Genomic DNA, 25,938 nt, shown 5'->3' with positions numbered 1-25,938 from the left:
GAATTCTCTCCCTGTTAAGTTGGTGGGAAGATGGGGTGCAGGCAACTGTCTGAGAAGTGTAGAAGATACAGGTGAGGGCAGCATCAATGGTGGAGCTTTGTTCCTTGTGTCTCTAGACCAGGAATTCCTAACCTAGGGTCCATGGACCCTCAGCATGAAGAATGTTGGGAACCCCTGCTCTAGAACAATGATGCACAGTAGTTGCTTGGTTTCTAGTCCAGTACCTTAACCACTAAGGCAGCATACTCTCCGGAAGCCCTTTGAGAGCACTTAGACCTTAAAGAAATGACATAAATGCAATCACAAACGTGAGAAAATCAGTAGATGCTGGAAATCCAAGCAACACACCCAAGACGCTGGAAGAACTCAGCAGGCCAGGCAGCATCTATGGAAAAGGGTACAGTCGATGGTTCAAGCGGAAACTCTTCAGCAGGACTGGAGAAAAAAGATGAGGAGTAGAGTTAAAAGGAGGGGGCAGGGGAGGGAGAACAACAAGGTGATAGGTGAAACCAACAGGGAGAGGGGCGAAGTAAAGAGCTGGGAAGTAGATTGGTGAAAGAGATACAGGGCTGGAGAAGGGGGAGTCTGATAGAAGAGGACAGAAGGCAATGGAAGAAAGAAAAGGAGAGAGAGCACCAGAGGGAGGTGATGGGCAAGCTAGAACATAAGGTCAAAGGTGGAAAAGGGGATGGGGAATGGTGAAGGAGAGGGGAGGGGGCATTACCAGAAGTTTGAGAAATCAATGATCATGCCATCAAGTTGGAGGCTACCCAGACAGAATATAAGGTGTTCCTCCTCCAACCTGACATAAATTCATGTTGCTGTTGAATGTTGTTGTGCTATTTGCCTCAACCACATGTCTTAGTCTGACCAGGCCTTGTGGAAGAAATGACAAGAATATGTTGATAAGAAAAATAAAACAGCCTATTCCTTCCCGGCCACAATTACACTGTTGTACTGTGTGCTTCAGGGTATGAGTCTCAAATCTCAAGTTGAGTCATGACATAAAGTATATTTCTGCAGCTGCTCGGCCGAGTAAAATAAAAGTGACGTATTAATGTCACACTTACCCCCCGAGCTGTGAAGAAAGATCAATACCAGTAATTAAACTGCCCTGTAGTGAGCTATGAGCTGCCACAGCCACTTGTATCATGGTTAATAGACCATAGAACATACGTGAATTATACATTCACTGAGGCTGCCCGCAGACTGAAATCTTCTTTCTAGCTGAAAAACTTTAGAACTGCAGTTAAATAGAAGAGTGGTGGATTTCTGTTTATTTTCTGATCTTTACGGTTCTTCCGGGAGTCAAAAATGGCAAGCAGTCTTAATTCTAATGACAGTTTATTTTACGCTACAAACAAGCATACAATTACTAACCAACTAAATAAAGAGCTGGGAAATGTTAAGAGGAGAATTAATGTTAAGGGGTGCAAGACAAAGGAATAAAGAGAATGGCACTTCTTAAAAATCTATCACTTTTATAGGTAAGATAAAGAAAATTCCATAGATAGTGATAAATTAGTTAATAGGCTACATAATTTAAACAATTATACCTTGTGGGTAATGTGCAAATAATTAGCCAATGAAAAATGAGAAAGGTGATAAGATAAACCTTTAGTTTAGCTTCTATACTGCTTTCTGCCAGTGAGTGTGAAAAATGCACAAGTTTTTTGAAAAAGTATTCTTAAAAAAAGCAGCGGCTTCCAACAAGGAAAAAGAGTGAATCTGGAAGGACATTGTCAATTCTTTTGAAACTCTTTGATGCTAATCTAGAAGAACATTTCAAATATACTGAAAGTATTTGATGCCAATGATATTGTGCTAACACTGAATTTTGTTCAACAGCCTTTTTGTAAGGGATTTCTCCTCTATCTGGATATTCAGGTATTCGTTAGGAAGCGTGAGCACTTAAAATGATATCTGGTCCATTCTGGGCAAAGTTACTTCTCAGAAAGGGAAGGAATATTTTCAACTTTCACACCGATAAAGACATTGAAACTGGCTGAAGTGTGACTTAATCAAGTTGCTTAATGGGCTAATAAATAGAATTTTTCATTGAATAGAGTACTGGGACGGGTAATTCAACCCAATCAATCTCTGCTGACACTAATTCTCTCATATGTATTTACATTATAATAAATAGCATTTTACATTGAATAAAGAGCACAGGATGGGTAATTCAAACCAACCAATCTCTGCTGATATTAACGCTCTGATATGTGTTCATTCACTGCAAATGTTGACTTCCAGTCATTGCAAACTGCTTTGTAGCCAATGAAGCACATCTGGAATGTGGTCATTGACCAGATTGTGTTTGTAATGTTGCCAGTCACCACCTTTCAAGAGCAATTAGCAATGGTCAATGAATCATGACCTTGGCAGTGATGCCCACATCTTCTTAAGGACCAATATGCATTGGGTCAGGGTCCCCTTTCTTTTCACAAACTTCCAACAATTCCACTCTCCCTTGGTTCTGCAAGTAAGCACCAGGCTAGATTTTATTTTTGTGGATATGGGACACTGTTATCATCATTGTTCATTCCTGATCTTCATATAATTATAGTTCTGGAGTAAGATGTAGGCTGGACCAGGTAAAGATGGGAAATTTTCTTCCCAGAAGGATTTAAATCCCAGATTAGGGCATGAAGATGTTTCAGATGCTCGAGAGTTACCAATCAAAACATGGCTGGCACTAACAAAAACTAATCAACCATAGGCCACTTGAATGGTAGAATTAGCCTCATGAGCTGAACAGCTAGCTCCTGTTCCTTTGTAAGTCCCTGCAGACACAGGAATCTAAAACCAAAATACTGCTAATTCTAGAAATTTGAAATAAAACTAGGACATTTTATAAAGGGCCATTGAGTTAGGCAGCAGCTGTGGAAAGAAAGACAGATTTAACTTTACAGCCTGTTGACTTTACATCAAATGAAATGAAGTTTAACCCAATTACCAACACACTCTGGGGATCTTGCCAAAATATGAACACACAATTGGAAATATCCTCCAGGAAGTCATTGACATCTGGGATTGGCAACGCTTTCTGTCTTGGAAAAGCAACCAGCATGATCAAAGAGTCTTAAACTTGAAATGTTAACTGTATTTCCTTTCCACAGATGCTGCCTGGCCTGCTTAGTGCTTCCAGCACTTTCTAACTTTGTTTCAGATTTACAGCATCAAGACTTTTTATTGTTGAATTCAGTGCCATTTTCTTTAATATTACACAGAGAAATTCTCCTCTCCACAGGATTTCCATCTCTTTCTCAGAATCAGAATCAGGTTTAATATCGCCGGCATATGTTGTGAAATTTGTTAACTTTGCAGCAGCACTACAATACATGATATAAAGAAAAAAACTGAATTACAGTAATTGCATATATATATGTGTGTATATTAAATAGTTAATTTAAAATAAGTAGTGCAAACACAGATATTTTAAAAAGTAGTGAGGTAGTGTTCATGGGTTCAATGTCCATTTAGAAATTGGATGGCAGAGGGGAAGAAATTGTTCCTGAATTGCTGAGTGTGTGCCTTCAGGCTTCTGTACCTCCTTCCTGATTGTAACCATGTCCTGGGTGGTGGGACCCTTAATGATTGGCACCGCATTCCTGAGGCACTGCCCCTTGAAGATGTCCTGGATACTACAGAAGCTGCACCCATGATGGAGCTTCATAATCTTACAAACGTTTGTACTTTCTTCTGCCTTGTTAACCCTCAGTGGTTTCTACGTTTATTCTTGTTTGTGGAAGGGATTTCAACTTGAAATATTAACTCAGTTTTTCCACAAGACCATAAGATATAAGAGCAGAATTAGGCCATTCAGACCACTGAGGGCTGTTTCGCAATCACATTCTGCCTTCTCCCCATTAACCTTAATCCACTACAAATCAATTTACTTTGCATACTTGCTGTCTGGCTTGTTGTATGTTTTCTTTACTTTTTTTTAAGATTCAAGATTAAAGATTATTTGTCATGTGTACATTAGAAAATACAATGAAATCTGTCAGTTACATTAACAACCAACAAACATGATGCACATGCACAAGGCTTTAATCCCAAGACAGGCCTCCAGCTCCAGGTGGACATGGACATGGGCCTGCAGAAACTGAGCTTCAACCTCCACAGAGGACTCGCAGAGGTTCACAGACTCAGCTCTAGCCAGCGGGCCTCGACTTCTGGAGTTCCGATTTGTCCTCGAGACTCGATCCTCAGCATCAATCCAAGGCATGCTGAGCACTGTATACCAGGCCTCAAACTCCAGGCTCAGCAATGGCAGGAGCCTGAACACTAGGCCTTGAACTCCGGTCTCACTGATTCAATTCATTTTTGGTGATATAAACCAATAAATCAGGAAATATGGCAACAGAAATTCAAACACATTCTGCATATACATCAAAGGGGGAAGAAAAGGAATAAGAAATTCTCACAAGTACCTCTCCAAATGCCCATCAGGTGGAGACTTCGGCTGAAAGGCCACACAACCCTTTAGAGTAAACCAAATGAAAGAAATAACATTGGCAAATTGTGCTAAGGCCTCTGGAGGATCGACAGATGTCAAAGGTTGCCATTGTTGGTTGAGTGAAGTCTCTGGAATGAAGAAAATAAGTGCTCAAGTGAAAGAGCAAAGTTGCAGCACTCTGAGCAAATAAAAATTGCAGTGCAGTAAAGCCAAAGTCCCCTTGCCTTAAGGCTTCAGCAGCAGCATGCTGGCAGGGTCGAGCGTCGAGACACAGTTCTACAAAGAGTGATTTAGTGAGAAAAAGATGTGATTGTACTGTGCTGTATCACTTTCGCATCCTTTTTGTCCCAATATTGCTGAATTATAGAACACAGAAAGGTATGCCTTTCTTCCATGATGTTCCATCAACACAACCGATCGATAGATGATGCAATAGCCACAGCTCTACACACCGTTCTTACACTTCTGGAGAAGAAGGATGCTGATGTGAAAATGCTGTTCTTGGACTACAGCATTCAACATCATAATTCCCTCCAGGATCGACAGAAAACTCAGAGACCTTCGCCCTGCCTTGTGCAGCTGGATCCTGGACTTCCTGTCAGACCGCCGGCAGGTGGTAAGAGTGGGCTCCCTCACCTCTGCCCTCTGACCTTCAACACAGGAGTCCCTCAGGGCTGTGTCCTAAACCCTCTCCTTTTCTCCCTGTATACCCATGACTGTGCCACCACCCACAGCTCCAATCTGCTAATTAAATTTGCTGGTGCTATTACATTGATTGGCCTAATCTCAAATAATAATGAGGCAGCCTGCAGTGAAGAAGTCATCACCCTGACACAATGCTGGCAAGGTCGCAAAGTTAAAGGAGCTGGTTGTGGACTACAGGAGGAATGGAGACAGGCTAACCCCTATGAAATCAATGGACCTGTGCTTGCGAGGGTGAACAGTTTTAAGTTCCTCGGCATCCACATCACCGAGGATCTCACGTGATCTGTACACACCAGCTGTGTGGTGAAAAAGGCACAACAGCGCCACTTTCACCTCAGACGGTAGAAGAAGTTTGGTATGGGTCCCCAAATCCTAAGAACTTTCTACAGGGGCACAATTGAGAGCATCCTGACTGGCTGCAATACCTTCTGGTGTGGGAACTGTACCTCCCTTAATTGCAGGACTCTGCAGAGAGTGGTGCGGACAGCCCAGCGCACCTGTAGATGTGAACTTCCTACTATTCAGGACATTTACAAAGACAGATGTGTCAAAAGGGCCCAAAGGATCATTGGGGACCTGAATCACCCCAACCACTAACTGTTACAGTTGCTACCATCCAGGAAACAGTACCACAGCATAAAAGCCAGGACCAACAGGCTCTGGAACAGCTTCTTCCACCAGGCCATCAGACTGACTAACTCACTCTGATTTGAGTGTACTCTATGTTACATTGACTGTTCTATTTATTATAAATTATTATAAATTGCTATAATTGCACATTTAGATGAAGACGTAACATAAAGATTTTCACTCCTCATGTATATGATGGATGTAAGTAATAAAGTAAATTCAATTCAATACTTTGGCTCACCTCTCAAGTACCTACTCTACTAATCAGATCTACCAACATTTGGTGTTATCAACACATTGGCAATTTAAGTATTGCTGCCTGCTACGGAGAGGCATTGGATTCAGTGTGTGAGTACAGTGTGTACTCTAACAGTGAATGACTGTCTTAGTCGGTATTCTTGTGATTGTGAGACCCTGTTGGACATTGGTAATGTAAAGTGCTTCAGATCTGGTTCACTGATTTATTGACAAGACTGGTGATGAGGGAACTGCGTGGCCTTGGTTGTAGGGAGGACTAGACCTGATACCCCGGTGTCGCTTGTCTGCAGCCACCCAGGAGAGAAGTAGCCAGAGGTGGTTTGCTTGGCATCCACGCTGGCATGGGTGCTGCCCTCCAGAGTTCTCCTGGTGGAAGGCAAGCTGGATTGTGTTCACCTACATACAACTGCAGGCTTGCTCTTGATGACAACATCCACAGACTCAGGGACTGGGGCTATATTATCTATTTTGTGTGACTGTATATTTGCTGCTGTCTTATATGTGCCTTGTGCGGAGTACTGAGTACAGTGCTGAGTTGGCCCTGGATAAGAGTAAGGGGGAAATGTCCGACTGCTCCAACTATCGGAGGATAACTCTGCTCTCCATCGCAGGAGTACTCCTGAACAGACTGGTGCCCATCATTGCAGAAGAACACCTCCCAGAGAGCCAGTGTGGCTTCAGAGCCAACAGGAGCCCCACCAACATGGGTTTTGTTCTAAGTCGTCTCCAAGGGAAAAGTAGGGAACAGAACAAGGGACTGTACGTGACGTTTGTCGACTTTACCAAAACATTTGATACTGTGAGCAGGGAATGTCTGTGGCAAATCATGGAACGACTGGGATGCCCCTCAAAGTTTCTCAACATGGTCATCCAGCTACATGAAGATCAGCATGGCCAAATCAGACACAACAACGACCTCTCAGAGCCCTTCCCAATAGGCAATGGTGTAAAGCAAGGCTGCGCCCTCCCGCCGACTCTCTTCACCACCTTCTTAGATAGATAGATAGATAGATACTTTATTCATCCCCATGGGGAAATTCAACTTTTTTTTCAATGTCCCATACACTTGTTGTAGCAAAACTAATTACATACAATACTTAACTCAGTAAAAAATATGATAAGCATCTAAATCACTATCTCAAAAAGCATTAATAATAGCTTTTAAAAAGTTCTTAAGTCCTGGCGGTAGAATTGTAAAGCCTAATGGCATTGGGGAGTATTGACCTCTTCATCCTGTCTGAGGAGCATTGCATCGATAGTAACCTGTCGCTGAAACTGCTTCTCTGTCTCTGGATGGTGCTATGTAGAGGATGTTCAGAGTTATCCATAATTGACCGTAGCCTACTCAGCGCCCTTCGCTCAGCTACCGATGTTAAACTCTCCAGTACTTTGCCCACAACAGAGCCCGCCTTCCTTACCAGCTTATTAAGACGTGAGGCGTCCCTCTTCTTAATGCTTCCTCCCCAACACGCCACCACAAAGAAGAGGGCGCTCTCCACAACTGACCTATAGAACATCTTCAGCATCTCACTACAGACATTGAATGACGCCAACCTTCTAAGGAAGTACAGTCGACTCTGTGCCTTCCTGCACAAGGCATCTGTGTTGGCAGTCCAGTCTAGCTTCTCGTCTAACTGTACTCCCAGATACTTGTAGGTCTTAACCTGCTCCACACATTCTCCATTAATGATCACTGGCTCCATATGAGGCCTAGATCTCCTAAAGTCCACCACCATCTCCTTGGTCTTGGTGATATTGAGACGCAGGTAGTTAGAGTTGCACCATATCACAAAGTCCTGTATCAGTTTCCTATACTCCTCCTCCTGTCCATTCCTGACACACCCCACTATGGCCTTCTTCAGCATGATGCTCCAACGAGCCACAGAAGACCTTGATGACGAGGACGGTGTCTACATCCGATACTGCACCGATGGCAGCCTGTTCAACCTGAGGCGACTACAGTCCCACACCAAGACAGTGGAACAACTCATCCGACAGCTACTCTTCACTGACGACTCTGCCCTTGTTGCCCACACAGAGACAGCCCTGCAGCATATAACATCCTGCTTCGCAGAGGCTGCCGAGCTCTTCGGACTGGAAGTCAGCTTGAAGAAGACAGAAGTTCTCCATCAGCCCGCACCTCAGGAAGATTACCACCCTCCCCACATTACCATCGGCAAGGCAGAGCTGAAGACAGTCCACCAGTTCAGCTACCTGGGTGCATCATCTCGCCAGATGCCAAGATCGACAAAGAGATTGACAACAGACTGGCAAAGGCAAACAGCGCACTCGGCAGGCTGTACAAAAGAGTCTGGAACAACAAGCATCTGAAGAAAGGCACAGAGATCAGCGAGTACAGAGCCGTTGTACTGACCACCCTCCTGTACGGCTCCGAGTTGTGGGTCACCTACCGTCACCACCTACGAGTCCTTGAGCGTTTTCACCAACACTGCCTCTGTACCATCCTTAACATCCACTGGAGTGACTTTGTCACCAACATTGAAGTCCTTGAACAGGTGGAGGTCACCAGCATCGTGGCCATGCTGTTGAAGACACAGCTGCACTGGGCAGGGCACGTCTCCAGGATGGAGGATCATCGCCTGCCCAGGATTGCGCTGTATGGCAAACTCTGCACTGGCCACCTTGACAGGGGGGCACCAAAGAAGATGTACAAGGACTCTCTGAAGAAATCCCTTGGTGCCTGTCACATTGACCATCGCCAGTGGTCTACTCTGGCCTCCGATCGCGAGGTCTGGTGACACACCATTCACCAGTCTGTCTCCTCCTTGGAGAACGCACACAGGGACAAAAGGAGAAGGAGGAAGAACCGTGACACAGCAGCACCAAACCCAGAACAGGTTTTCCCTTGCAGCCACTGTGGCTGGGTCTGCCTGTCCCATATTGTCTTCGTCAGCCCCCAGCGAGCCTGCAGCAGACGTGGGCAGTCCCCTTCCTAAATCTTCGTTCGCGAAGCCAAGCTATGATGATGATATGTGCCTTGCGCTGAGTACGACTGTTGGCACTATGTTTTGTACCTTGATCCTGGAGGAATGCTTCATTTCATTTGGCTGTATTCACGGATGACAATTACACTTGATCTAGGTACTTCCTTGATATTGTGAGAGTACCTCCCTCTACCTCTCACTCTGGCAAAGTATTCCAGATCTTAACTACCAGATTCCTCATTGGATTCCCTCTGAACCTCTTATCCCTTATCCTAAATTTCTGTCTTTTAGTTTTAGGCACATCTGCTGTGGGGAAATGTTTCCCACTACTTACCCTATCCACACCCCTCAAAACTTTGTATGTCTATGAAGTTTCCTCTCAGCTTCCTGCACACCAAGATAAAGAACCCCAAGCCTATCCTGTCTCCTCTTCGTAAATGAAATTATCCATCCCAAGTAACATCCTATGAACCTACATAGGCATCATCAAACCTCCTTGATGTAGACATTTATTCCTTTTTCTTTCTTCTATTTTTATTTCCCAGGCAACAGACAACAGAGGAACTCAGCAGGTCAGGCAGTATCCATGGAAATGAACAAACAGTCAACGACTCAGGCCGAAATCCTCCTTCAGAATCTGTGTGTGTTGCTTTGGTTTTTATTTCCCATTCTTTTTAACCATGATGTCAGATATGTAACTCCTTCAACCGAGCAAAATGCCTAAAGGTTCCCCACGGAGTTCAACCAAACATAATCTGATGTGTTATCACATAATAGCCTTAGGGGGCAGGTATTTGAGGAGGGTTAGAGAGGTAGAAGGAGTTGGTGAGGGAATTTCAATGCTTAAAAGTTAGGTAACCAAGGATATAGCTGACAATAGCGGAACAATTCACAGTCAGAAAGGTTGGGCGGAGATTAGAATTATTAGCAAGCTATGGAGTTTACTGGAGTTCTGGAGACAAGGAGGGGTCAATGTAAGTAAATCAGTCAAAAACAGGAATGAAAACTTTAACACCTGGTGGTCACTGGTTTGAGATTGAGCATGGATTAACAAGTGGGGATTTTGTGTATAGCATTATGGAGCTCAGAGGAAGGGAGGCTGGCCAGGAATGTGTTGGAATAACAAAAGCACAGATGACGGTTTTAGCTGCAGATAAACTGAATTAGATGACAGAAACCTCTAAGAAGATTATGACCTTGTCACAGGGTTTCAAGGCTTGCATGCCTCAATGACCCAGAGAGCTATTCTGGCTAGATATAGGGCCTTGTGCTTTGGCTCTTGGTCGGGTCAATGATATCAAACAGGTCAAAGGGTAGAGGCCAGACGAAGAGTGGTCCACCAATCCTCTAGGTTCAGGGGTTCAAGTCAGGGCTAACAATCCTGACTGGTAAAAAAAATGGTTATGGAAACAGCAATATAAAATCCTTTATCTGTGTACAATGGTGCGGACAGACTGGGATCGAGGACCATCATTGCAGTCTGAAGTGCCAGTGGCTTAACGGGCAGTAAGTGAGAAAGTACCTGACAGAAAGATTGCTGTTCCGTTAATGTATTGCATTTGTTGATGGAACCGGCAGAGATAGGGCAAGCCAAATAACTTCCTCTAAACAATAATGATTTGATGATTCTCCAAAACTTTAATTTTACGTGCAACCAGCATCTGAAACTTCCACTGAGGAAAAGGTCATCTGTGTTTGCAAAAAATTCCTCCTGGATGTCCCAGACTGCTTCAGAAGCAATGAATCATTTTCGAAATAACCAAGCTGAAGTGTAAAATTCTGATGCAACATTGTTCATTCAGTGTAAGCCTCTGTACATCTCTCAGAAACATTGGAGTGTGCTTTGCGCGCAGTCAACCACCACAACCAAGAACTGAAATGAGACATATCAAAATGATGGAAGTTACCTGCAAAAAAATAGACTGTGATCTTCCCACTGTATACTTGCATGTGTAAGATAAAAATACATTATAAAGTATCTTTTAGGGGCTGTTCATCATTCTGCATGTGCATTAAAAGATAGGAAACTTCTCACTATAGTTTCATTACATAGCTTTGCGTATCATGATCTTTTTTTTAGATATTTTATAGGCACATTATGTATAATTTGGCAGTAAAACTCACTCAGGCAATGAATGGACATGTCCTTGAAGAAGAAGATTAAGAAAGATATTAATGGAATACTGTTTCTTTTTTTTGTCTGGTTAAAAGAAGCACAACAAGAAACCTTTTGAGTGTATGGTCTACAGACCATCTGCATTAATGCCAAGGCAATGGTTAGTCTGAACAAGGAGTGAGTCACTAATAACTGGAATGATTCACTTGCAGCACCGGTAGCTTACGAACTTCCTGCAGTTCTGAAAATACTGTTCCATTAAAATGATCCTTTCCTTTTACAGCTGTACCGTGGAGAGAATTCTGACTGCTTGCACCACCATCTGGTATGGAGGGGCCACGGCATTGGATCAGAAAAAGCTCAAGCTGATTGTAAACTCAACCACACATATTTCTTGAGAGAATTCATTGGATCTGATTAACCATGATGGAATAGCAGAGTGGTTAATGGGCCAAATGGCCTAATTCTGCTCCTGTGTCTCATGGTCTTCTGGACTTCAGTGACAGAGGAGAATGGCTCAGTGTGTACACATTTGATCGTCATGCTCAGTTTCTGACTTGCCTACTATCCTGCACTGACTTAAAAGTCTAGAATGGACTTCTGCAGGCTTGTTAGATAGCAAGCAGCAAGCTTCAGACCATTAATTCCCATTCCTTATTTACCGGCCCAGTAACAACAGTATTTGAAATACGGAGCCAGGGTCATTAGTAACCCATAGATTATTAGCTGTCGTATTTACTACAATCACTGGCCAAGTTTAGGTTTTGTCTGTGTCCTCTCAGTTCCACAGTGGACTGTCCCTTTAAGAAATACCACTGGTTGCTGGTGATGGAACAAGGACAAATAGGATCTCTGATAACTCCAGAGGTTCTTGGCCCTGATCCAAACATGTGCTATGGATAGACAAGGAAAATAAATTGCAAATCGCTGGGTGCTGTGATTCAGACCCAAGATCTGACAGATTAGAAAATAATGAAAACACCAAAATGAAACAATACCCCATGCAAGATTAATGCCAGCAGGAGATCAAAGCTCAGATTTGCCATTATAGAACTAGCTGTCCAACTCTTGACCTACAGAACTTTGTGAAGTTAAAGTCAATAAAAAGATCAGCTTTGCTAAACAAAACTCACAAAGCATTTCACTGAAAGTTAAATCAAACAGAAAACATGACACAAGGAAAAATATTTTCCGCAAATCTTTCAGCAAAATTTTTAAGCAAAAATTGCACCCCATGGCCACTTTATTAGGTACCACTTGTACCTAATCAACTGGCCACCGAGTGTACGTCCATGTTCTTCCACTGCAGTAGTCCATCCATCGTTCAACATGTTGTACGTTCAGAGGTGCTTATCTGCACACCACTGTTGTAACATCTGGTTATTTGAATTACTGTTGCCTTCCTGTCAGCTTGAACCAGTCTCCTCTGCTCTCTCTCATTAGCAGGGCACTTTCACCCACAGAACTTCTACTCACTGGATGTACTTATTTTTGTCCTTTTTACACCAGACCAAGATGGAAGTAGTGTCCAAAGTGTCTCTCACCATAATCACACACAATGAGTGTTTCCATGACAACAGGCTTATTTTTGGAGTAGCATCTGCACCTGCACTCTGGCAGAAAGCTATGGACCAAGTGCTGGAAAGCTGACCTGGATGACATCATTGTAAGAATGTCAAGGAACATCTTCAAAATCTCAAGACAGTGTAAAAGTACTAGAAGATTATGGGCTCAGGGCACTACAAGTGCAAATTTGTAAACTCTAGAGACTGTTGTGCGTGAAAAATCCCAGAAGATCAGCAGCTTCTGAGATACTCAAACCATCCCATCTGGCACCAGTAATTATTCCACGGTCAAAGTCACTTAGATCACACTTCTTCCACATTCTAATGTTTGGTCTGAACATCAACTGAACCTCTTGACCATGCCTGTATGCTTTTATGAATTGCTGCCACATGATTGGCCAATTAGATATTTTCATTAACAATCAGGTGTCCAGGTGTACCTAATTAAGTGGCCGCAGATTTTATGCTAAAGGAGATTTATAAGACTATTGAGTGGACCCCCCCCCCCCCCGTAGATAAGGTGGACTGTAAACCTTATTAATCTAATTCACCAAGGCATTGCACCCTATTGTCTACCTGAACTGCATTTTCTTTGTAACTGTAAGACTTTAATCTGCATTCTGTTAATGCTTTCCCCTTGTACTACCTCAATGTACTGTTGTGATTAAATGTTCTGCATGGATGATGACAATAATATTCTGGAGTAATCTGGTGTTTTCAGCATATTTATTTTCTTATTAATTTATTATTATTATTATCAATTTTTGTATTTGCACAGTTTGTCTTCTGTTGCACATTGGTTGTTTGACAGCCTTTTATTTTATTTTATTTGGAGATGCAGTGCAGAACAGCCCTTTCCAGCCCAGAGAAACACAATTCACCGCTCAGCAACTCGACTATTAATTCTTGCCTGATCACAGGACAATTAACCTTCTAACTGGTAAATCTTTGGAATGTGGGATAAAACCAGAGCACCCAGAGGAAACCCTTGCATTCACAGGAAGAACATACAAACTTTCTTACAGGGGACAACGTAATTGAACTCTGAACTCTGACACCTCAAGCTGTAATAGTGTTACACTAACCTGTGGGACCCCCCCACCCCCCTTGTGTGCAGTTTTTGATTGATTCTATTGTGTTTCTTTATTCTACTGTGAATGCCTACAGGAAAATGAATTTCAGAGTAGTATATGGTAACATAAACAAATTTTCTTTGACTTTGACCTCAACTTTGAATAGTGCAACAGACTTACTGTTACATTTGTCTTTTCTGATGAAAGCAGCAATGTTGTGTCTAAAGCAACCAGATTTAAGCTGCATTTTGAGAAATGCTTTAGTAATTGGATAATAGATTGTGAAAGACCTTTACTTTTAAAGTCCAATAACTCTTGACCTCACAATCAACCTTGCACCTTATTGTCTGCCTGCACTTCATTTTCTCTGAAACTATTCATAACATCATATTCTGCATTCTGTTACTACTTTCCCCATGGACTACCCCAAAGAACCAATGTTTTTCAAATTATCTATATGGATGGCTTTCAAAACTATTTTTTTTCACTGTACATGTGACAATAATAAACCAACTCCATAAGATCATAAAAACATATGGCATAGAAACAAAATTAGGCCACTCAGCCCATCAAGTCTGCTCCACCTTTCCATCATGGCTGATTTATGATCCCTCTCAGCCTTATTCTCCTGCTTTCGCCCCATAATTTTAGACTAATTAAGTACCTGTCAGTCTCCTCTTTAAATATACCCAATGACTTGGACAAGTATGGCAAAGTTCCGCAGATTCACCATCCGCTGGCTGAAGAAATTTCTCCTCATCCCTCCTCTTAAGGGATGACTTTCTATCTTGAGCCTGTGCCCTTTGGTCCAAGATTTCTCTTGTATACAAAACATTCTCTACATGTCCTCTCTATGTAGGCCTTTCAATATTCAATCAAATAGAATAAAACTTAATTGTCACTTTTACTGTTGGCCCTTGCAAATTCTTAATGTCCATAGAGATCTGAACAAGGAAAACAGATCCAAGAATGTCTGCAATAGGAATCTTAGGAAGTGAAATGTTGACAGACCAAGAGAGCTTGTTGGTGATATTCATCCCCAAAAACCTGAAACTTGTGTCCCTTTCCAGTACCTCATCTTTTATGAACAGTATATGCAGATTCAATATTTTTTGTGATGAGGCCAATCACAGTTGTGTCATCTGCAAACTTGATGATTGAGTTTGTAGTATGAACAGGAGAGCAGTCATTGGTGAAAAGAGAGTAGAGAAGTGGGCTCAGTACGCACGAGGCATCAGTGTTCAGGGTTAGGAGGGTTTACGTGCACTTACCTAGTTTCACCATCTGGGTATGATTAGTGAGGTCGTCCAAGATCCAATTACAGACTCGTGTTGAGACCTGGATGGTGGAGTTTGACAATCAGCTTGTTTGGTAGTATGGTGTTAAAGGTTGAGCTGCAGTCAATGAAAAGCACCCTGGCATAGGTGTCTTTGTGCTCTAGGTGTTCCAAAACAGTATGGAAGATAATAGAAATTGTGTCTTCAGTTGATCTATTCAGCTTGTAGGCAAACTGACGCTGGTTCAATGTAGCTGGGATTACAATAGGTTAACAACAAATTGCAGATGTTGGAAATATCAAATAAAAATAGTGAATAGCAGAAATGTTTGAAATAAAACTCAGCATCTAAGGTAAGAAAATGAATCCCAAGGTAGTATATGGTGACATATACGTACTCAATATTCAAATTCCAATACAGGTACCAGCTAACATGGGGAGTCTTAATATACTATGATATTTGATGTGTGCAAACTTTATTTAGAAAGTAAAAATAAAACTTGAACATTTAAATGACTTTATCTCTACTTTATATATCTTTCTTCCAAGAATAACCATGATCACTACTGGCCCTTGCAAACCCTTTATGTCTATAGACAGCAGAGCTAGGAAAACAGATCCAAGAGGGACCGCCATAGGAAATGTTTGGAAATTAAGTGGATGATAAAATATATTAAAAACAGTCATTACAGAAAGAAAGAAATTGCAATATATAGAAAGACAAAGGAACAATGGATACGGGGAGCAAATCATGAACACAAGAGTTTCTGAAGATGCTGGAAATCCACAGCAACAGACACAAAATGCTGGGGGATCTCAGCAGGTCAGGCAGCATCTATGAAGGGAAATAAGCAGTCAATGTTTCAGTCTGAGATTCTTCATCAGCTCAGGAAAGGAAGGCGGGGAAGGGGAAGGAGTACAATCTGGCCGGTAGTAACAGAGACCAGGTGAGGGGAAAGGTGGGTGGGTAGAGGAGGGGTGATGAAGTAAGAGGTTTGGAAGTGATAGGTGGGAGTGTTGTGTATTTAATATTTAAGTAGTATTTGAGCAATATTGTAAATATATTGTTTGATTAAGCATTCTTGTTCATTTAAATAATTTATTACAGTTTAAATGTATAAATACATGATTTGCAGATGTCATTATGCTACTGCATCATACATAAATGCCTCGCTTAAAGTAAAAATGAAACTAAGACCTGTTCTCTTGTGCTCTGTTTTTTTTGCAATTAATTTTTATGTTTGGAGTTACAAAAGATAACAGTGGTGATGAGGAATTTTTAAATGAACCTAAGGCAACTATCTATTTGTTGAAGTGCATGAGACACGAGTTTTTAAAAAGTGCAACAGAAGGTTTGCATTTTTTAAAAAGCACAGCATGTATTTTTTTATTTGGAGCAGCACATCTTCACAAAAGGAAAGAGGATCGAGTTAAAAACTAGCAAAAAACTGAAGAATTCACAAAGAGCGAGTACCATGTGATAAAAATTTTAAAAATCAGCGGAAATGGCTGGCAACATCGGAAAGAATGATGTATTTCATAACACTACCGATAACTGGATATTGTATCTGAAACAAATTGAGCAGTATTTTGCAGCAAATGGAATAGCCAATGAGAAGTGAGTGCCAATTTTGTTGTGTGCATTGAATTTAAAGACATACAGTTTGCTTAGAAGTTTGACTGCTTCAAGCAAACCATCTGAAATTAGCTTTGCTGATATCGTGAAAGTAATGCAGGAATAATTAGAACCAAAACCATTATCCATTGTAGAACATTTTTGGTTTCATAAGTGGAATTAAAAGGAAGGAGAGCTCACTTCAGCATACATGGCTGAATTGAAGAGATTGCCTGAGCATTGTCAGTTCAGTAATGGGTTAAATGATACAATTAGTTTGTGGAATTTTAAAAGATAGCTTTCAAAAACAGCTCCTAACTGAACCACAACTTACATTTAAAAGAACAGTTGAAATTCCTGTATCAATGGAAACTGCAGACAGAGATGTAATTCAGTTGCAATTAGGAGTGAGCGTGAACAACATTGCAACATCTCAGTACCAACCAGCTTGGCTGAACAAATTGTGTTACCATTGTGGCAGGTGCTCACATACATCAGACACGTGCAAGTTTAAAGAGGAAACTTCCAGAAAATGCCACAAAGAGCATGTCAGGCAGACAGAAATAAATAGGCTACACAGGGAAGAGAAAAAGATAAAATTGACAAATTGCATTTTCAAAACAAGCACTAATCTGCATGCTGTTAATGAAAAATCTGAAAATGAAGAGGGTGACACATTCTGAGTAGCCTTGAGATTTATAATGTGAAAACTAACAATATGGCTTACACCAGAATCAGAATCAGGTTTATTATCATTGGCATTTGTTGTGAAATTTGTTAACATAGCAGCAGCAGTTCAATGCAATACATAATCTAGCAGAGAAAAAAATGAATAAAATAAAAATAATAATAATAAATAAACAAATAAATCAATCAGGTATATTGAATAGATTAGAAAAAAATGTGCAAAAGCAGAAATACTGTATATTAAAATGAAAGTGAGGTAGTGTCCAAAGATTCAATGTCCATTTAGGAATCAGATGGCAGAGGGGAAGAAGCTGTTTCTGAATCGCTGAGTGTGTGCCTTCAGGCTTCTGTACCTCTTACCTGATGGTAACAGTGAGAAAAGGGCATGCCCTGGGTGCTGGAGGTCCTTAATAATGGATGCTGCTTTTCTGAGACACCGCTCCTTAAAGATGTCCTGGGTACTTTGTAGGCTAGTACCCAAGATGGAGCTGACTAGATTTACAACCTTCTGCAGCTTCTTTCAGTCCTGTTCAATGGCCCCTCCATACCAGAAGTGAGTGGAAAGTTAATTAAACTGGAATTGGACACTGGCTGGGCTGTTTCAGTCATTCTATAAAATAATTTTTACAGCATTTCAAAGATACTGAAGCCTGCAGATATCCAAATAAAAGCTTATAGCAGAAAGAAGCTAACTCCAGTGGGAATGACGTTTGTGGACAGTGAAATACAACAACCAACAAGCCACATTGGGCTTGTTTGTAGTAAAAACAGGAGGACCAGCTTTGCGGAGCCATAATTGGCTGAGACAACTATAACTTGATAGGAGATCCATCCATCATTTGCATGCCACAGGCCCTGCAATCAAGTCAAGTCAATTGAAAACAAATTAAGGAAGGTACTAGATGATGCCACAGCAGTGTTCAAATATTGCGCTGGAAAACCCAAACATATCAAAGGTAAAACAGTGTTAAGTTAAATTGCCACAACCAAGTTAAATGAAGCATGTCAAGTTCCTTAGACATTCATGACAAAGTAGCCCATGAGCTAGATAGCATGGAGGCTGAAGGAATTTTGCCAAGGTTGAGTGGAGCCCATGGGCAATGCCAGAGATCCCAGTGACCAATAAGAATGGGTCTGTCATATCTATGGTATTTGAATGTCACAGTCAACCCAGTACAGAAGGATGATCAATACCCTCTGACCAGGATAGCAGATACCTTTGCAAACCTTTCTAGAGGGAAACACTTTAGCAAAGTGGACTTAGCTGGGACTTACCTACAGATGGAGGTGGAAAAAGAGTTCAAAGTGTTTCTTACAATAAACACTCACAAAGAACTTTATCAATATAATAGGCTTACTTTTGGAGTGGCATCTGCACCTGTACTCTGGCAGAAAGCTATGGAACAATTGCTGCAAGGCTGCCCAGGCTCTCAGTGATACCAGGATGATGTCATTGTTACTGGTAAGGATAACAAAGAACATTTCCAAAATATCAGATATTGAAGGAGGAGGGGCTTAGGAGAGTCAACGGCACCTAACAGCGACTCCTTTGCTTGCATCTTTGGAAACAGCTCTATTTCTATGTCTGATATCTCTATTTTTCCCTTTCAGGGTTCTTTTGAAGATCCTGACCTGGACTTAGATGCTGACTTTGGTTCTTTGCAGGAATGGGATCTGCTCTTGGGGTTTCATGACTCGCCATTATTCAACATGCCAAGAGAGCAGCTTAAGAGCTTCACTGGCCTTCGGAGGTCCGAGATTTTGGGGCTCTGGAGATATGTGGATCGAAAGTCCCTGCAAGAGATTGGTGTGTCATGGGAGTTGGAAGATATAAAGATGTGTGCCCAGAGACCTGAGATCTTTGGGCACAGAGCTTGGAAAAAGTGACACAATGGACTTTTAACATTGTAAACCAGTGAGTTGATATTATGTCTCACCTCTTGCTGTGAAATGGAGACATCACAGTCTCCTTTATTAGAGAGAGAAATTATAGAGAGATTTACAAGGATGTTGCCTGGATTGGGGAGCATGCCTTACGAGATTAGGTTGAATGAACTCGGCCTTTTCTCCTTGGAGCGACGGAGGATGAGAGGTGACTTGATAGAGGTGTATAAGATGATGAGAGGCATTGATTGTGTGGATAGTCAGAGGCTTTTTCCCCAGGGCTGAAATGGCTAGCATGAGAGGGCACAGTTTTAAGGTGCTTGGAAGTAGGTTCAGAGGAAATGTCAGGGGTAAGTTTTTTACTCAGAGAGTGGTGAGTGCATGGAATGGGCTGCCAGCAACGGTGGTGGAGGTGGAAACAATAGGGTCTTTTAAGAGACTCCTGGATGGGTACATGGAGCTTAGAAAAATAGAGGGCTATGGGTAAAGCCTTGGTAGCTCTAAGGCAGGGACATGTTCGGCACAGCTTTGTGGGCTGAAGGGCCTGTATTGTGCTGTAAGTTTTCTATGTTTCTATTATATAATATACTATATATATAAAATAGCGATGCATTCTATACTGAGTTGGGTTTTATAGCTAAGCAGGGAGGAGTGGTTTATACTTAATATTTCAGTAATTGAGTAATATTGTAAATACATATATTACTTGATTAAGTATTTTAGTTCATTTAAGTAATACATTATGGGTTTTACTGTATGTAAGCATAAGTGAATTGCCATACATCATGATTCTACCACATCATACATACATGCTTTACTTAAAACAAAAACAAAACTAAGACATGACATGCAAGCCTGAAGAAGGAATCTGTTAGACAATAGACAATAGGTGCAGAAGTAGACCATTCGGCCCTTCGAGTCTGCACCGCCATTTTGAGATCATGGCTGATCAACTACTATCAATACCCGGTTCCTGCCTTGTCCCCATATCCCTTGATTCCGCTATCCATAAGATACCTATCTAGCTCCTTCTTGAAAGCATCCAGAGAATTGGCCTCCACTACCTTCCGAGGCAGTGCATTCCAGATCCCCACAACTCTCTGGGAGAAGAAGTTTTTCCTTAACTCTGTCCTAAATGACCTACCCCTTATTCTCAAACCATGCCCTCTGGTACTGAACTCTCCCAGCATCTGGAACATATTTCCTGCCTCTATCTTGTCCAATCCCTTAATAATCTTATATGTTTCAATCAGATCCCCTCTCAATCTCCTTAATTCCAGCGTGTACAAGCCCAGTCTCTCTAACCTCTCTGCGTAAGACAGTCCAGACATCCCAGGAATTAACCTCGTGAATCTACGCTGCACTTCCTCTACAGCCAGGATGTCCCTCCTTAACCCTGGAGACCAAAACTGTACACAATACTCCAGGTGTGGTCTCACCAGGGCTCTGTACAAATGCAAGAGGATTTCCTTGCTCTTGTACTCAATTCCCTTTGTAATAAAGGCCAACATTCCATTAGCCTTCTTCCTCTCGCTATCCTCTCTCACATTCTGGATCCCCGCCCCCTGCAAATTTAGTTTAAACCCCCCCAAGAAGCACTAGCAAACTTCCCTGCAAGAATGTTAGTACCGCTCCAGTTCAGGTGTAAACCGTCCCTTTGGAACAGGTCCCACCTTCCCTGGAACAAAGCCCAATTATCTACAAACCTGAAGCCCTCCCTCCTGCACCATCCTCTCAGCCATGTATTAATCTTTATAATCTTTCTGTTCCTTGCCTCACTTGCACGTGGCACAGGTAGCAATCCTGAGATTGTTACCCTGGAGGTCCTGCTCTTCAGCTTCGCACCTAACTCCCTGAACTCCCTACGCAGGACCCCCTCACTCATCCTACCCACGTCATTGGTCCCTACCTGGACCACAACATCTGGATTCTTGCCCTCCCTCTCGAGAATTACCTGCACCCGATCTGAGATGTCTCGGACCCCAGCACCAGGGAAGCAATATACCATCCGAGACTCCCGATCTTCCCCACAAAATCTCCTATCCGCCCCCCTGACTATAGAATCCCCTATCAATACTGCTCTCTTCTCTTCCCTCCTCCCCTTCCTAGTCGAGGGTCCAACCTCAGTTAGGGGAGGAGAGTGAGCCATCGGAGAAAGGGAAGGAGGACGAGCACCAGAAGGAGGTGATAGGCAGGTGAGGAGAGGACAAGGGGTATAAGGGAGCCAGAATGGGGAATGGATACAGGTAGGTTCAGTTTGATTAAATTGTTGAGATTTTTGTGAGAATCACTGTGCTGTGGTTTAATTGTACTTATGTATACCACAAGGAAATATGTATCAGAATTTTTAGCTAATTTCAAGGACATCACAAAGTCCTTCAGAGGCATTTAAATAGCTTTGAAGAGTATTCACTTTGAAGATGTATGAAAGATGCTATCACTGAGTGCACAGCAAGATCCCATAAACAGCAAAGTAATAATGAATGGGCTTCACAGTGCCAAGAGATCTGTGTTCATCTCTGACCTCAGGCACCATCTGGGTGGATTTTCCACGTCCTTTATGTGGCAGCGTGTGTTTCCTCCCATAAACCAAAGCCTGGCGAGTGTGCAGGTTAACTGGCCACTGTCAATTGTCTCTAGCGTGAGTGGTGGAATCTGGGGGATGTTGATGAGAACCCGAGAAGTATGAAAATAATGAGATTAATATTGGATTTGTGTAAGTGAGCGTTTAATAAAAGTGTTTTTTTCCATACTGTGACTCCATGAAATAATAACTGAAAATGCTGGCAATAGTCAACATGTCTGGTAGTATCTGTAGCTCAAAATTCAAGGTAAATTTTAATATCGAAGTATGTATGACACCATATACCACCTTGAGATTCATTTACTCACAGGCATTCACTGTAGAGCAGAGAAATACAATAGAATCAGTGAAAAATAAAGACTGGCAAACAACCAATGTGCAAAAGAAGGCAAAATGCAAAAGTAAATAAATAAACAGACAGATAGACGTAGAGACAGGTAGATAGACAGATAGATAGATAGATTAGTTAGATAGATAGATAGATAGATAGATAGATAGATAGATAGATAGATAGATAGATAGATAGATAGATAGATAGATAGATAGATAGATAGATAGATAGATAGATAGATAGATAGATAATTCTAAAAACAGGAGCTGTAGTGTCCTTGAAAGTGAATCCACAGGTTGCAAACATAGCCAGATGAACAAAATTGACATTTCAGATCACATCAGAATGAAAGGTGAGTGACCTAAAACCTAAATTCTGTCTTTTCCTCTCTCTGTTGATGCTGCCTGACCCTCTGAGTACTATCATCTATGCAGAAAAGAACTAAGATTTAGCTTGAGGGGAAAATGGGAAGGGGTAGAGAGAACAAAAATGAGAGTCAAGTCTGTGACTATGTGGAGGCCAAGAACTATTGATTGACACATGTCGTGGTGATTTTTGAAAGAGGATGGCATGGGATCTCTTCTTTGTGGTGGCGTGTTGGGGAGGCAGCATTAAGAAGAGGGACGCCTCACGTCTTAATAAGCTGGTAAGGAAGGCGGGCTCTGTCGTGGGCACAGAACTGGAGAGTATGACATCGGTAGCAGAGCGAAGGGCGCTGAGTAGGCTACGGTCAATCATGGAAAACCCTGAACATCCACTGCATAGCACCATCCAGAGACAGAGAAGCAGCTTCAGCGGCAGGTTGCTATCGATGCAATGCTCCTCAGACAGGATGAAGAGATCATTACTCCCCAATGCCATTCGGCTTTACAATTCAACCGCCAGGGGAAAGATATGTTGAAGTGCCGGGGTTATGACTGAGCTTAAGTTACCATTCAATGTATTTTAGTAAACTATTTAAGAACTTTTTAAAAGCTATTTATTAATGCTTTTTTTTGAGAGGGTGATTTTAGATGCATATCATCTTTATACTGAGTTAAGTATTGTATGTAATTAGTTTTTGATACAATAAGTGTATGGGACATTGGAAAAATGTTGAATTTCCCCATGGGGATGAATAAAGTATCTATCTATCTATCTATCTAAAAGAGCAAAAACTGCCTCTGGAAGAGATGGCTGAAAAGTGAAATACCAACAGAAGAGAGAAAAGTAACACTGAAGGCTGGAAATCTGAAGTGTAGCTCAGGACTGGTTTATTATATGAAACTGTTGAATTCAAGTTTGAGTCCTGATGGCTGTAGTATCCCAGGGCAGAAGAAGACATGTTATTTCTCAAGCCTGTTTTGTGTTTTGTTGAAACAATTGCAGAGAGGTCAGAGTGAGAATGAGATGGAGAATTAAAGTGATAGGCAACTGGAAATTGAAGATCACCTTTACAGGCTGATTGGAAGTCTTCTGCAAAGCAGTCTCTCAATATCCAGTTTATTGCCCAAATATAATGGAAAATAAGGTGCCCACATTAGCTCCTGCACTTGGAAGAATATTTGCTAAATGCACATCACAACTGAACCTCTTAGGACAATGGAAATGCTGGATGTGTGATGCATATTCACTTTCCAGTGTCAGAGAAGCTTATTGAAAACCTCATCTTTCTGGAACAGTGGCATAACCCTTCTAAAGGGTCAGTTGCTATTCGTCAATTGCTATTGACGAAGTTAAACTACTAGCAAATATTCTTTGCTCAGCTTCCTGTTTCCTTATTGGCCCATGTAAAATCAGCACAAGACAATGGGGTTATGTTAATTGGCCTGCATAAAACCAGACAATACTGGCTAAGTTATTTGCACCATTGTGATTGAGTTCAAGGAAGTTTGCAGACCCAACTGATACTGTCACTTACCACATCAAACATGGTCACAGGCCTAGCTGATCAATCAATAGGTGAGATATTTGTGTACTCAGAGAGTCTGCCCTCACAGCATTAATTTTGGGTGTCTGTGATCTCTGTCCCCAAAAGCTTTGAGACCATCTGTGTGAATTACTTTGTCCCAGGAAAGGTACCTGGAAGAACATCACATGCAGATAATGTCAATTAGTAACAAAACAGTATGTTAGAAATGTTAAAAAGGACAGAAAGATGGGGTGACAGAAAGAAGAACAAGAATTCATTCCTCATCCTCCAGTTAATGCAGCAAATGACTCATTCATCTGCAACTCATTGGCATGTTCTTTTGGTTCATACGAATTCTACATGTGTTGGGAAATCCTTTGTAGTTTATAAACCTTCTGTAATTTGGTAATCTTATATAAATCTGAAATCCTATGTGAGTTTTATATGTGGGTTAAGAACTATTTGTCTACAATTAAATGTGCATCATTTAAAATAAAATGAACTATGTTTAAACCAAATTTGTTTACTAGAAGTATCCCCTCCTTGGTAGGGAGGGAAGAGCCACCAATCAAATAGTGGGTATTGGCAGCTAAACCTCACTTCAGGGGCTAGACAGAGAAGTAAGATAGCCTTTAAAGAGTAAGTGCATAGAGTATAGTCGGTGCCTATAGTGACGGTACCAATAGTTACCTTAAAAACACCTTTTGAGTTTTGCAGACAACAATCTTAACACCATCACTAGGTAAAAGGGCTAGTGTTGTATCTGCTGTGGTCATGAGGGAGGTACCATGAGAAGGGGAGGTGGGAAAGTGACAAAGGAATTGAATTTTCTGTAAGGAGAATGAAAGGAAATGATATAGTGATAACAATAAATTGGGTGTGTCAGAGATTATGGAGAATGGTCTATTAAATGAGGCTGGGGGTGGGGTACAAACTGAACCTATCAGCCTTAAACATCAACTGTTTACTCTTTTCCATTGATGCTACCTGGCCTGCTGAATTCCTCTAGCATTTTGCGTGTGTTGCATTGAACCTATCTTTGGTGAGGGTGTGAACGGCAATGAAAGAAATGGAAAAAACTACAGTGGAACAAATATAAGGGTAAAGACAAGAAAAGACAAGTTGTTAGGGCACAGACAATGGAAGCAGAGAAAAAAGGGAAAAGGAATGGAATCTGTTCAGGGTGCAGATCAAAGAAGTGTTGTTGAAGTATCTGTGGGAGTCCACAGACTTCAGACGGAATCTGGTGGATTAACTGTTTTCCAAAATGTTCATAACTAAATTGAGTAAAGGAAGGAAGAATCTGCAGTGGACCAAGTGAAAATAGGAGCAAGTTGGACACTGGCAGCGAAAATAATAAAACTTTCAAAGTCTGAGCACCAGCAGAAAGCAGCACTGACACGATGAACCGAAAGAGGAGCAGATGATCTCTTTTTATTGATATTGATTGAGGTATTAATATTGGCCAAGAAACTTGGTATATAGCTCTCTTGCTTATCTTCAGAGATCCTTTATGTCTACCGAAGAGAACAGATAAAGGCTTGACTTCAAAATTTCTTCCAACAGATAATATTGACATCACCGTGCATTCCCTTGGTAATGTGCTGGGAGCGTCAGCCTAGATTTTTTATGGATATTGATTGAGAGATGAGAGTGCTAGTGACTGAACCTCTGTTTAATCAAACTACTAAGATTTGTGTTAGTATTGTTACATTCTTACATAAGAGAGAGTGGGGAGGGGGAAGTTCTTAAATATACATAGTTTAATTACACAATTGCTAACATAATGCTCTTACTGTAAAAGCTATAGGAGCATGCTATAAAGGCATGCTACATAGATGTCAGAAGCATGGCGACATTTGCAAGCTGCTCACCAATTTGATTTGACACAAATTATGTTCTATGCTGTATGTTTC

This window comes from Hemitrygon akajei, chromosome 14 (assembly GCF_048418815.1).
Source record: "Hemitrygon akajei chromosome 14, sHemAka1.3, whole genome shotgun sequence".
Classification (NCBI taxonomy): Eukaryota; Metazoa; Chordata; class Chondrichthyes; order Myliobatiformes; family Dasyatidae; genus Hemitrygon; species Hemitrygon akajei.
Note: the sequence above shows the minus strand (reverse complement) of the source record.